Raw genomic sequence first — 13,816 nt, 5'->3', positions numbered from 1 at the left:
CATAAATTCTAGTCTATATGCAACTAACTACATGAATCATGTGAGATATATTACAATGCAACTATACTATATGAACTAGCTGATGCAAATGCAATATGATACAAATGTATGCGAGAGCTACACTAAATGCAATGTATATACAAAAGAGAGAGGGAGAGAGGAGTATCATACAAATGGAGGTGATGAGGTAGGCCTCTTTCACTCGTCATCCTCCTCATCTTGGGGGTAACCATACCGGTGAGAACTCCCGCCTTGGTCATATCCTCCTTCTTGTCCCCAGTACCCTCCTTGGTCAAACCCTCCTCCTTGGTCAAACCCTCCTCCTTGGCCCGAGTACCCTCCTCCACCGAGATTCCAAGCTTGGTCCCCTTGGTTAGGGAACAAATGTTGTGGTTGGGCCCAAGAGGGCTTAGGACCATTGGGGTCAATATACCCTTGTTCAGCCATGTTATTGTATTGGGGATAAAGGGCCAAGTAGTTGTCGACCCTCCCTTCATGTACCCCGAGGTCCACTCTATTCATGAGTTTCATCAAATCATTAATACCCGGGGTATTGGGGATTTCCGGTCGGAATTCGGTATAAGGAGTAGGGTATGGTGGGATAGGCACATAGGAAGGTGGGCGAGTAGACCTTGCCGGTACCCCCACGAGGTACTTGTTGTTGGCGGGGTGCCTCTTCCCTTTGAGGGGGATTGTCGAGGATTTGGATATCAAGGAGGTAGCTTGGTGCAGGCGAATATGGGCTCAATCTTGGGTCGGTGCCCGGTATATTCCAACCCGTAAGGATGATTGAGGTGCACCCTTTTGTGAGCTAATCTACACTCCCTTCTTGAGTGTAGTTACACCACCGGTGGTGGGTGAAGACGGCATGTTCATCAATTAAAGTACTCCCCTCAAGAGGAGCATAAATTCCACGGGAGTTGAACCCGGGCCAAAGGTAGTTGGCCAAAATAGTAACTAGACCTCCTATTACGAAGGTCTTGAGTTGGGTGGTCCCTTGAGCAAAATCATGAAACCTTGTAAGTATCTCAAGGGGGGTGTTGAAGTTATAGCGCCTCGTCCCCCGAACATTCAAATAGGACTCAAGAAAAGTTAAATCAATGAGAGTACACCTATCTGTTCGTACCTCCCATTGATGGTACCGGCCACAAAGCGCTCGGTGATCCAAATCACCAGATGTTGGATGGCGAAGGTATAACATTGCGTTAAACCGGTAAAATTCCTCCCGGAAATAGCCCTCCAAAGTAGGTCCACATCGAAATCAGCAGGTTTTTCGGTATAGTTGGTGGGCACTTCAAGACCGAAAATGTGGGCAAATTGATCAAGTGTAAGACTCTATGGTCTAGGCTGCACAACCTAAACTCCATGCCCACATTGGTTCGCGTATTCGTGACAATACGAAGGCTACTCAAAAATTTCAGGGTGAGACAAAGGTACGTCTCCTTATGGGCATGGAAAAGTTTTCCAATCCCTAAGCCATCAAAGAACATCTCGGTGTGGTACCGTATCCCAAGGACTTCCAACACCTTAGTATCTATGAATTGAGTAGGTTCATAGTTCTTACCTAGCAATTTGACAAAGTTCTTGCGGTGGGCATCGGATTCGAAGAGTACCTCTGGGTAGTACTCAAGTTGCTCAATTCCTCCTCTTATGATGGGACGGAAGTTCCTTGGTGGCACTACCTCTCGCGGAGTTGAGGAGGATGATCCCTTGTGTTTCCTTCCGGCGGATTCAACAAACTTCTTAGCCTTCCCCTTGAGTTTCATCATCTTGAAGTTGAGGAAATGGGGTTTTTGTTGACTTTTGATGTGAGGGGAGTGTTTTTAAGGATGAAGATGAGTGTTTTAGGGTTAGATAAGGTGAAGAAATGAGGGAGAAAGGAGGTGATTTTATAGAAGAAAAGGAGAAGCCGAGCGGATAAGGGTGGGGCCTGGGCGGATGATTCGAGAAAAAGACCCCAATCCGAGCGTCTTTCATGCGGGACGGGCGTCTTTAGTCTGTAGAATCCGAGCGTCTTCCTGTAAATCCGCTCGGATTTTGAGACAGGACCTCAGCAGTTTCTGGAGCAGGCAAAAGACGGGCGTCTTCTATTTTGGACGGGCGTCTCACTCGGGACGAGCGGTTTCTCAAAAATCCGCTCGGATTTCCTGGCAGTTTCAAAACTTTGTTTCAGGTGTCATTTAGGACGGGCGTCCAGTGGAGAATACGAGCGTCTTCTTTGAAGACGGGCGTCTTGTGCCGAATCCGCTCGGATTCTGAGACAGTGCTAAACAGTAATGCGATGAGGGCCCAGGACGAGCGTCTAGCCCTCGGGACGGCCGTCTTTGGCTGCTTTTCTTATTTTTTTATTTCTTTTCCTTGCACAATCATACCCTTTCACCGATTTGTTATTCCTCCCTATCTTTTTCTGAAATTTGCTCAATAAAAAAATGTAAGAAGACTCTCTCTCACTACTCTCATGCAAGAAATTAAATACAAATGCAAAAATGTACAATATTATACAAAGTGAGGAATCCAAGAAATATCTTACAAATGGTAGTTTGAGATAGGACTCCACCAAACTAGTTCAAATTGTAGAAATTCTTGTCCATAGAGCTCAAGGCTCTTAGAAGGAGATCGAAAGCTTGTGAACAAGCTCCAAATAAGCATAAGTATGGGTTGCTCCATTTGAACACGAAATTTGGCCAAGGAAGTTTGTCATATATCCTTTCCTTCATCTTGTCCTTGGCATTAGAGCTTTCCCAATGCTTCCAATAAACAAGCCCATGATTCTTGTCAACACTAGGCATGAAGTATGGTTCATTTTCGTTCGTAGACTTCCACTCACCAACTTCTTCTTCAATTTTGGTAATGATGATAGCATTTTGATTTTTCAATTCTTCCAAGGTGGAAGGAGAATTGTCATGGCTTTGATGATCGAGTTCCTTAGAAGTTGACATTGTGGGTGCCAAACTTCCATAAGTAGCTTCACGAGCAAGTTTCTCTTTGAGCTTTTTCACCAAGTAGCTTTTGTACGATGCTTTGGCCTTTTGAAGAAGGTCTACCATATCCTCTTCAACGATCATTGGCTCTATGATAGGTGTGAAGTAGTCTTCATGAGGAATAGGGGAAGGACGTTCTTCTTCATGATAGGGTATCTCAAATGTCTCAAGGATAGGCTCTGACACGACTGTCGTGTACCTGTCAAAAATAAACTAACTAAACTAACTATATAGCTAGGGAAGTCAGGTCGATCTCCACAGGGAGGCAAGATATTTGTAGAAGTCCGTGTATTTGGTCACAAATGGGGGGGGGGGGGGGGTTGTTTGAATTGTTATCTAAACTACGAGATTTAAAGGAAAGAGAAATAAAGGGTAATAGCAGTAAAGGCAAGAAATGAGTTTAAACTATTAGATAAAGAGGGACATGTCAGGATTTCGGTTCACTACGGTAGTCCGGTGACTCAGCTGTAAATGACTCAGACGAATTAATGTAAAACGGATGTTGAAAGGTCCTTTCGGTCCACTTTCTATCCTAAAACACCACTAACTTAATTTTCATTCTCATCAGAGTAGTCTACTGTTCATAGCAGGCCTATTTAGTCCAATCTTTCGATCTAGGATTAATTTTAGCCAGATTAAAGGATGACTCAGAAGCGTGCACTCAACTAAGTCGATAAATACAATTAAATTGCTATGGTGACAGAGTCTCGTAATTAATTCATCTGTTTCATTTACTACATCGTCACATTCCTACCGCAGATCCCCTAATCCCAACATGATAGGGATTTAGCTACTCATGTCGCTAATTAAACTAACAGCAGATAAAATTCCAGCAGTAAACATAATGAAATAATAAGTAAATTGCATAAAAGAGAAATTAGGGCAAAGGAATTAAATGGAGTAAACAAGAAATTAAAGCAAACAATGATTAATTTTTAATAAGGAAAGAGAAGGAATTACAATCCAAGCGAATCCGGCGTAAAGAACATAAAATCCGAGTGAAATAATCCCAAGAACAAAGTTACAGTGAAGGGGAATAAGCAACGCAGTAAAGTTTTCAGTAGAAAGTTTAGATAATGGAAAGATAGATAAAAGATGATGCTAATAACCTAGTTAACGTAGGTTTAAATAGCAAAGTACTTAAGTTTTGCGAAATAAATCAACACACGGGCTGTTTAGAAGCCCATAATAGCGAAACCACTCGATCGAGTGGATTAAAACCACTCGATCGAGCAAACCTTCAGCAGCATCTACTCGATCGAGTAGAAAGTTACTCGATCGAGTAACCCAACTTTCAGCAAGCTAAGGATCGAGTGGAAAACCACTCGATCGACCATCAGAGGACGTAAAAACCACTCGATCGAGTGGTAAAACTGCTCGATCGATTTCTTTATCTTCAAATCAGCTCGAGTCCGTCACCGACTGCCTCGTAATCCGTGCCATGACGCTTCCAAACGCAGTATCTCACTCTGGAAAAATCCCGTCTCCTCTAAATGCATGCAAAAAGGACGAAAAAGAGTACGATTCCACTACTTTCGCGTTCATTTCTACAAAATGGACAAAACGAACCAAAGTAGCCAATTCGGGGCAAAATACCATAAAAACAGTATAAAAATGCATAGAAATACGGGCTGAAATAGGCTAAAAAGACTATATATTATGCATGTATCAAATCTCCCCAAACCGAACCTTTACTCGTCCTCGAGTAAACTAAAATGCAACTAATGGAACGGAAATGATAACTCAGAGCTAGCTTAACTTGTCTACTTGAACCCATTTAATGCAACAAAGATTAACAGTTAAAGCTAAGCAGTCAATACGCAAACGAATTATAAGCTGTTCAGAAATATAGCCAACCTATCGACCTTGCAAGACCAACAAAATCGGACTCTCTCGTGGTCACTCTTCTCTCATGAAGCAAAGGGTGAATGTTATATGTAAAAGAGAGAAGAAAAGACAGTCACTCACCTAACTGCGACCTACATAGCATGCGTGCAACAAAAATGAAAGACAATTCAAGTACTAATGCACACACTCCAACCAATAATGTCCGTCACAGCCGAGGGCTTACAAATAATTTGGGAATAGTGAGGTTCAGGTGAGAAAGGCAAAACATGTTATGGAAATGTGGAGGTAAAAGCGTCAAACTAGTTCCTAACAAGACCATAATGAAACCATCCGAATCTCAACTGACTGAAAAACTAAGTACAAGTGCCCTTCATTTGGCACAAAGCTCACTAAACTCAAACACAATCGCCTCAAAAATATAGAATAAGAATGGAGGAGTCAGACGGTCACAAACTTTCCTTTTTAAACACCGTCTGAAATAAATTAACTGAAACAAATCAAATTTTTTTTTTCAAACTTTCTTTCTTTCTTCCTGATTCACGTTCTAGCTTTTCTTTTCCTTTTTTTTTCTTTTTTTTTTCTTCCTCTTTCACGTTTTTCTTCTTTTTTTTCTTTCTTATCCTCCTTCCTCTATACTTACACCAACTCCAAAACAAGAAATACGTGCCAAAATGCAGCCGGAAAAACATACCACAAAAGACATACTAACTAGCTTGACTAGGCAGGCTTAGTTTGGGATGTAGCTAATGGGTCAGAAAGGCAAGTTTTGGCTTATGTGGAGCTAAATGAGTGAAAAATATAAAGAAAGGGAAATTTGCAAGCACCTCCCTGCATGTGACACCAACTACAAACCCGAATATGTGCATTTGACGAGAAATTGAATGTCATAAAAGTGCAAAAATGATGAACATGCTATGCAAGGAGTACTACTCTCAATTCCTAATGAACTGGTCATGAATGTCACCAGTTATGGGCTCTAAAACTCAGAATTTATCAAGTAGTTTGCCAATTTATCAGGTCAAGTCTAAACAGTCAGCTATATTTGAACAGAAACTCGTAGATCTTGCATATGACAAGGCTAATAACTATCAATAAAGTGCAAGGCTCAAGTAAAATGACAAGTTATAGTGCATTATCATCACGGAAATCTACCGTTCCGACTCAACCTATATGCAAAAATAAACGTGAATATTTTTGATTTTTGAAATTTTCTAATTTTTTTGGATTTTTTTTTTAAAGAAATAAACAACAATGCAAGCTGAAAAATAAATGTGAATGCAAAACAAATGCAAATGCAAACTCAAAAGGATGCAATACCCTCCCCAAACCAAAACGGACAACGCCCTCGTTGTCCTCCAACATACACCAGCAGATATATACAGGGGAAGGGGAATATACAACCAATAAATAAATAGAAACAATAAATATAAAGGAGACAAAATAAAAGACTAAGAGATACATACAAAATACGAACTTCCCCAAACCAGCCAGAAAACTGGGGAAGTGAGTAGACCAGTAGCTACTCGTCGTCGTCGTCGCCGTCGCTGTCACGGACATCCTCCACCCTGAACTCCGGATCTCTCTCCTCCTCTCTCCTCCTCTGCTCCTCAGCACGAGCTCTCTCCACTGCCACCTCTGGGTCCTCGTCCTCCTCCTCGTCGGCAAACTTCGGGTACCCCTCAGCTGGGAACCGGAAGAAGGAAGGGTGTGGCCAACCCTCTGGAATCGGACGGTGTCGCCGTAAGTGGTACTCGTACAGAGGGTGCAAGGCTAGAGCCAAGTCCCTCTCCATACGAGCTTGACGCTCTGCAACTTCAAGCAACAAACCGTAAACTGCGCCCCCTTGGTCCAGGACCGCGGGCGCCACAAAGGGAGGAGGTGGTACGAAAGTAGCCGGTAGGACCGGCTGAGCCTGTGTCTGTTCAGTGGAAGTGGGAGTAGGAGTGGTAGTATTAGTGGGAGTAGGGGTCGGTACGGGAGTAGCCGTGGAAGGCTGGGCACTCCCTGAAGGTGTGGTCCCCTCTCTAGTCTCAAGACGCCGCTTCTTGGCGGCGGGTGCAGAAGGAGTAGGTCGGAGTGGAAGGAGAAGGTCAGGCAACGGTGGCAGTCGAGCGCCCCTAACAACAGTAGGAAGGGGCTCTAGACGGGGGAGACTCTCACAAGGTAAGTCTACAGACAGGACGCCGTCTATCTTCCATGTCTGGTAGTCTGGGGTCAGCCAATGCTGAGAAAGCATGGCATCCAGACTCAGTAGCCTCTCTCCCGGGAGGTACGGCAAGTCACAAGGCCAAACGGGGATGAGGGAACGGGCAAGAATGGTGGCTATGCCACCGCAGGCAATGGTTCCCGTTTCCTTCAGCCCCTGGCTCTGAAGGTACTGGGCGGTCAAGTAGGCAATGTTGAGGGTGAAAGGACCCTCGCAGTCGATGTTTAGGTAACCGCCCAGGATGGAGAGCTCGGTGTTTGTCATGTTGTTCGGCTCCTTTCGGCCGAAAATAGTGCTCCCCATCAGTCTAAGGAAACAACGGGCAGGGGGAAGGTCGACCTGATGGAGCTTTCGCTCCACATAAGTGGTCTGGTCCAGGGTCCTCCAAAGCGGACGGACGACCCTCCTAGGTGGGGCAGTCTCGACCGTAGAGGTAAGGCCAAGTAACCTACCAAACTCCCCTAAGGTCATCGGAAGGGTCCGGTTAAACAACCGGAAGGACACTGAAGAACTATCGGGGTCAGTCTCGTGTGCCCCGGAGGAGAAGGTAAAGGAGCTGAGAAACTCGAGGCTTAGCTCCAGAAAAGTGCGGCCGCTCATAGTGATGAGCCCGGCCATCCCCGTGCCCCGTAGTAAGTCACAAACCGACTCGTAAATGCCGAGTCTCACAAGTGCCGATTTCTCAAGAAATCGGGAGGGAACATGCACACAGCCTAGCAGGTTATAAAATTTCTGACGATGTAAAGCGTTAACAAAATGTACCTGCGGATAATCTGGGTGAGAGTCGAGGGAAGTGTCCCCTCGGATCGTGCTGTGCGAAGTAAAGCGGCAGGTGAAGGCGAAGAAGTAGAAGTGACTGGAGCTGGCGTAGAACGAGACTGTCTACGACCCCGGCCTCTGGAACCCGAAGTAGTAGCCCGTCCAGTGACGGTGCGAGGGACCAGGGCTGCTCTAAAAGCAGCTGCGGCTGCTGGCGAGTCCACCACAGGAGTAAAAGTAGTGGCTGGTGTAGGAGTAGTGGCTGCTGTGGCCACCACTGAAGAAGAAAGACTAGCAGTGGTGGTGGCCGTAGAGGAAGTGGCAGCCTGAACTGAGCTAGCAGCTGAGCTAATTAGAGTGAAAACTGTACCTGCAGCTGAAACTAGGAACACTGGGCTGCAGTAGTGACTAAAGCGGAGGTGGTGGCAACAACAGGGGCCACCGTCTCACTCAAGGACGGGCTAGAAGTGGAGCTGGTAGAAGGCAAAGTACTAGACTCCATCCTGTTAACAAGGGGGCAGGGGACATGATAAGAAAACAATGGCTAAACAGTGGCTAAAAACAGCAAGAACCTATCATGTGACAGCATTGCAGTCCCCAAACAGTCGAAAAAATCGACTTCAGCCCCAAAAATACCCAAATTCCTCAAAAATTTCGAATCACAGCACGTAAATGGCGATAGGGCCAGAATAGCAAGCAACAACAGCGACAACTAAGCACAATGGAGTTAACTAGGCTAATGACAGCATCAAGAAACATAATGACAGTCAAAAATTTCGACTGTCCTGAACCCTTATCGCAAAAAAACGTATAAAATTCGAATTTCTCATGCAACATTCAGTGGGGAATTGGGATCGATCATCAAGCAAGATAGACAAGGGCAACAAGGCGATTAAAGTCGAAAAAAATCGACTAAACCAAAATTTCGAACCCTAATTCCAATTTTTCCTCATAAAATTCGAAATAACGAAATTAAAATGCAAAGAGGGAGTAGAAATCACTTACTTGATGGTAGAAATCCTACAAATTGCAATTAATCTTTAATTAAACAAGCAAAAATGGCGATTTTTCGATCTCAAAACCGCAAACCCTAACCCGCCTTTAAAACTGTGAAAATGAACACAAATTAAGGGGAAATTAAGGGGTTATGGAAGATTAATAAGCAAGCAACAGATTGTAGGAGGCGGATTTGGAGATTGGGCAAGAAAATATGGGGATTTGGGGGAGTTTTGATCGCAAAAGGAAGGTGTTAGACGAAAAATTAGGGAAAATGAAATAGAAATAAGAACAAAAGAGTTTAAGGAATAAAAACTCCCTGCGTCCTGTGCATTTTACTCGATCGAGTGGTTTTAAACCACACGATCGAGCATTTTGATGCTCCATCTGCTCGATCGAGTAGAGATCTACTCGATCGAGAAGTTCCCTTTATTGCTTTACTCGATCGACTGGAAAAAGCGCTCGGTCGACCAATTTTTCACTCGATCGAGTACATAAAGTACTCGATCGAGCTCTTTTCTCGCGTGAGCTCTTGAATTTCGTCGATTCTTCCCTTGGAATGCATAAATCTTCCCCAAACCTGCATAAAAACACGTGCAAAAGTATCCCAAAATACCAAATACGCATATGAACAGTCTATAGTCTTAAATCTACGCTAAAAACTGTCTATAAACTAATTGTCCTAATAAAAAGCATTAAAACAAATTCAACGGAAAATTCAAAAATTATCTATTACAAAGTGTTACACGGGGCATTTCCCCGCTTAATTCCCAAAGCAATTCAGTAGCCCCTTGGAGGGCTCCTGACTGGAGGACGTCATCTCAGCAACGTTGATTGTCCTCTTCATCTTCCATGAGCATGAATTATCATTTGAAATGATAGGAGGGGAGTAGTTCACATCCACATAAGCGCGAACTTTCCTCGTCCTTGCTCCTCTATCACCCGCTGTAGCGTCATCATCTCCAATTTGATTGACAGTAATTGCACCATGTCCCTTGACAGCTCCTTCATTGCTTTCATCTCTACCCGCAGCAAGGAAAACAGACGAACTTTCCTCCTTTTTGCTCTCAATCTGAGGCGGAAGGGTAACAATAGCAGCACAATACTCCAAATTTTCATCTGGAGCGTCAATAATAGGGTCAATAGAAGAGAGGGCATTGCAAGGCTGAGCTTGCATGGGAGCCCTCCGGAACTTTGACTGATGAAAAATCAACTCCTCGTCCCCTACCTGAAATGTCAAAGTCTTCCTCCCGACGTCTATTACTGCACGAGCAGTAGACAAAAATGGTCTCCCTAAAATGATAGGGGTGTGTGCATCTTCGGGGATGTCTAAGACAACGAAATCAACGGGAATAAAGAACCTCCCGATCTGAACAGGTACGTCTTCTACTATACCTAGTGGCCATGATATACTACGGTCGGCCATCTTGACTGTCATGTTAGTGCAACTCAGCTTTGTCAAACCGAGTCTCTTAGCCAGAGACAATGGTAAGACACTCACGCTATCGCCTAGATCGCATAGCGCATTATCAATCAAATAGGTACCGATATGACACGGAATTGAAAAACTACCCGGGTCTGACTGCTTAGGAGGTAACTTATTTTGAAATAGGGCTGACCCCACCTCAGTCAAAGCTACGGTCTCACTATCACTAATATTCCTCTTACGCGATAAAATTTCTTTCATAAACTTAAGGTAAGAGGGTACCTTTGTCAGCAACTCGGTGAATGGCACAGTTACTTCCAAGCTTTTCAGAAGTTCGACAAATTTGCCGAATTGTTGATTGGCCTTTGTATTCTGCAGACACCTCGGGAAGGGAACTGTGATAGGTATCTCAAGTCCCTTGTTTCTCTCTTCCAATGTATCTTCCGGTGCAAGCTCTGTATCCTTTGGACGCTTCTTACCTCTCGAACGAGGTCTTTCCGGTGATTTATCGCTTAAACGAGCACTAGCAGGCTCTCGAATAAGTTTCCCGTCATCAAAACTACTTGATCGACCAAAATATCCATTCGATCGAGTAGAATCTTCATCAATATCACTCGATCGAGTGGAATTTTCACTCGATCGAGCAACTCCATTTTGCTCTTCACTCGATCGAGTAGAAAAACTACTCGATCGACCAGTCTGCTTTTCCTGTTCACTCGATCGAGTGGAATTTTCACTCGATCGACCACTTTCTTCACCAAATCTACTCGATCGACCACCAGAAACCAGTCGATCGAGCATTTTCTTTGCCGTGAGCTCATTTTCTTCGCCAGAACACTGTTCACCATCAGTTTTAGTCTTCCTTGGGTCTGATTTTTGCATTTCCGGTCCCTCATATGAACGACCGCTTCTCAGATTGATGAAATTTACCGTCTCATGTGGATTTTTCTCATTTTGAGTCGGTAATTGACCCTGCTTCCTTGTGGATTAGTTCATGGCTAGTTGGGCAACTTGAGTTTCAAGTGCCTTAATGGACGCATCTTTCTGTTGATCACTCAGCTGAAACTGCTTTGTAAATGCTTGCAACATAGACTTAAGCTCACCAATTTCACTCACCCCACCGGATGATGATGCACCGTGATTAGGAGGAGTGAAGGAAGGAGGCTTCTGAAAGCCTTGTTGATTCTTATGTGGAGGAACATAAGGCTGCTGCTGGTGCGGATGAGGTGTAATATTGAGCACATTTTGACTAGTCCACCTCAAATTGGGATGGACTGCCCCTTGATTATTGTAATAGGAACCTCCTCCTTGCCTATATTGCTGAAAAGCAAGGACTTGTTCCTTCTCTACAAGACTGCCAACAACAGTGTGGCCATAATTACTCCCAAATCTCTCACATGTGACGGTCTCTCCCCCAGTAAGAACATGGACCGTCTGAGGCTCCCCAGCAGCTTGTAATTCCAGCTTGTCGAATCTAGCATTCTCCAGCTGAGCCAAAACCTGCTTATCAACTGCATGAACTGTTCTAATCCCATCTCTCGGGTTACCATACTCAGCACTATGATTCGCCATCTCTTCAATAAGGGACCATCCCTTATCATCATCTGTATTCTCCTGGAATCTTCCACTGGATGCCGTATCAAGTATAGCCCTTTGGTCATCATACAACCCATTGTAGAACTGATTGGCTAGAAACCATGGGTCAAAACCATGGTGAGGAATAGACCTCACCAACTTCTTGAATCGTAACCATGCCTCACAGAAACTTTCATCGGGAGCCTGTCTGAAACTGGTAATCTTGGCCCTCAGTAGATTGGTGCGCTGTGGAGGGAAATATCTCTTGTAAAATGCAAGAGCAAGAGACTCCCAATCTGTAACCCCAGCAGCTGTGCGGTCCAAGTCAGTCAGCCACTCCATGGCTGAGTCAGCTAAAGAGAAAGGAAATAGCACCTCCTTAATCTTATCTTGAGTTACCCCCTTAGTGGCGGGGATAGTAGAACAGTAATCTGTAAAGACTTCCATGTGCTTCCTCGGGTCTTCACCAGCCACACCTCTATAAATATTTCGCTCCACCAGATTGATATAAGAAGGACGGATGTCGAATGTATTCCCATCCTCAATCTGGAGATTGAAACCTTTGGGAATAGAGGAGGCTTTAGGCACCGAATGACTGGAAAGCTTAGGCATCTTTACTGGTTGATGGGCAGAAATAGGAATGTCTTCTGCGAAAAGAGAATGATCTAACTCTGGCTCGAAAGTACACAAGTCTTCCTTTCGTGATTTTCTCTGCAGACAGAGTCTATGCCTGAATAATCTTTACGCTCAATCACCAAACTAATTCAAACCCGTCGACACGGGCATAAACAACACTGAAAGAAAATGAATAAGAACTGCCTCAAGGAATAAAAATTCCTTGAGACGGATAAAATAAACGGAACGAAAACAAATAGGGCAATTGCCTCCCCGGCAACGGCGCCAAAATTTGACACGTCTGTCGTATACCTGTCAAAAATAAACTAACTAAACTAACTATATAGCTAGGGAAGTCAGGTCAATCTCCACAGGGAGGCAAGATATTTGAAAAAGTCCGTCTATTTGGTCACAAATGGTGGGGGGGGGGGGGGGGTTGTTTGAATTGTTATCTAAACTACGAGGTTTAAAGGAAAGAGAAATAAAGGGTAAGAGCAGTAAATGCAAGAAATGAGTTTAAATTATCAGATAAAGAGGGACATGTCAGGATTTCGGTTCACTACGGTAGTCCGGTGACTCAGCTGTAAATGACTTAGACGAATTAATGTAAGACGGATGTTGAAAGGTCCTTTCGGTCCACTTTCTATCCTAAAATACCACTAACTTAATTTTCATTCTCATCAGGGTAGTCTACTGTTCATAGCAGGCCTATTTAGTCCAATCTTTCGATCTAGGATTAATTTTAGCCAGATTAAAGGATGACTCAGAAGCGTGCACTCAACTAAGTCGATAAATACAATTAAATTGCTATGGTGACAGAGTCTCGTAATTAATTCATCTGTTTCATTTACTACATCATCACATTCCTACCGCAGATCCCCTAATGTAACATTTCGTGTTTATGTAGTCTAGTTGTGTGTATGACCGTGTTAGTTATACGAGATGTCTTTTATATTCGGATGACATGTTTGGTATGGGGGCGAACTTCGGGACGAAGTTCTTTTTAAGGGGGGAAGACTGTAATACCCCGTATTTTATTATCGACTGAGCGAGATATTATTATTTAATGGTAGCGTAAAGGTAATTAAATCATGTTTTATGGTAATGGTAAAAGCGTAAAAGTAATTGATTAATTCATATCGCAAGATGAGTCGGGTTTATAGTTGAGTGGCATTTTTGGGTCAAGGTGTCATAGCCCATTTACCCACTTATTACCCACTTACCCATTTACCATTTTACCTCACCAAAACCCTAAATCAAACCCTAATACAACTTTAAAACCCTATTCCCCCTCCCTACCGTCATTTTCACATCACCAACATCAACCCCTTTTCCTTTCACGTTTCAAGCCTTCTACACGGCCAACGAGCGCACGCCGGTGAGTGTGGAGGGTAAGTCTGCCGTGAGTCC

General features: G+C 43.9%; 1 non-coding gene across 1 annotated transcript; it reads left to right on the top strand.

Moving 5' to 3' along the window:
- The first annotated feature begins 11,921 nt into the window (after nt 1-11,921).
- On the top strand, nt 11,922-12,028 carry LOC141603624 (small nucleolar RNA R71). Its single transcript, XR_012525487.1, has one exon. It is a non-coding gene; the product is annotated as a small nucleolar RNA R71 (small nucleolar RNA).
- Nucleotides 12,029-13,816: the final 1,788 nt, after the last annotated feature.

The sequence above is a fragment of the Silene latifolia genome, chromosome 9 (assembly GCF_048544455.1).
Source record: "Silene latifolia isolate original U9 population chromosome 9, ASM4854445v1, whole genome shotgun sequence".
NCBI lineage: Eukaryota > Viridiplantae > Streptophyta > Magnoliopsida > Caryophyllales > Caryophyllaceae > Silene > Silene latifolia.
This window is presented reverse-complemented; position numbering and strand designations above follow the sequence as displayed.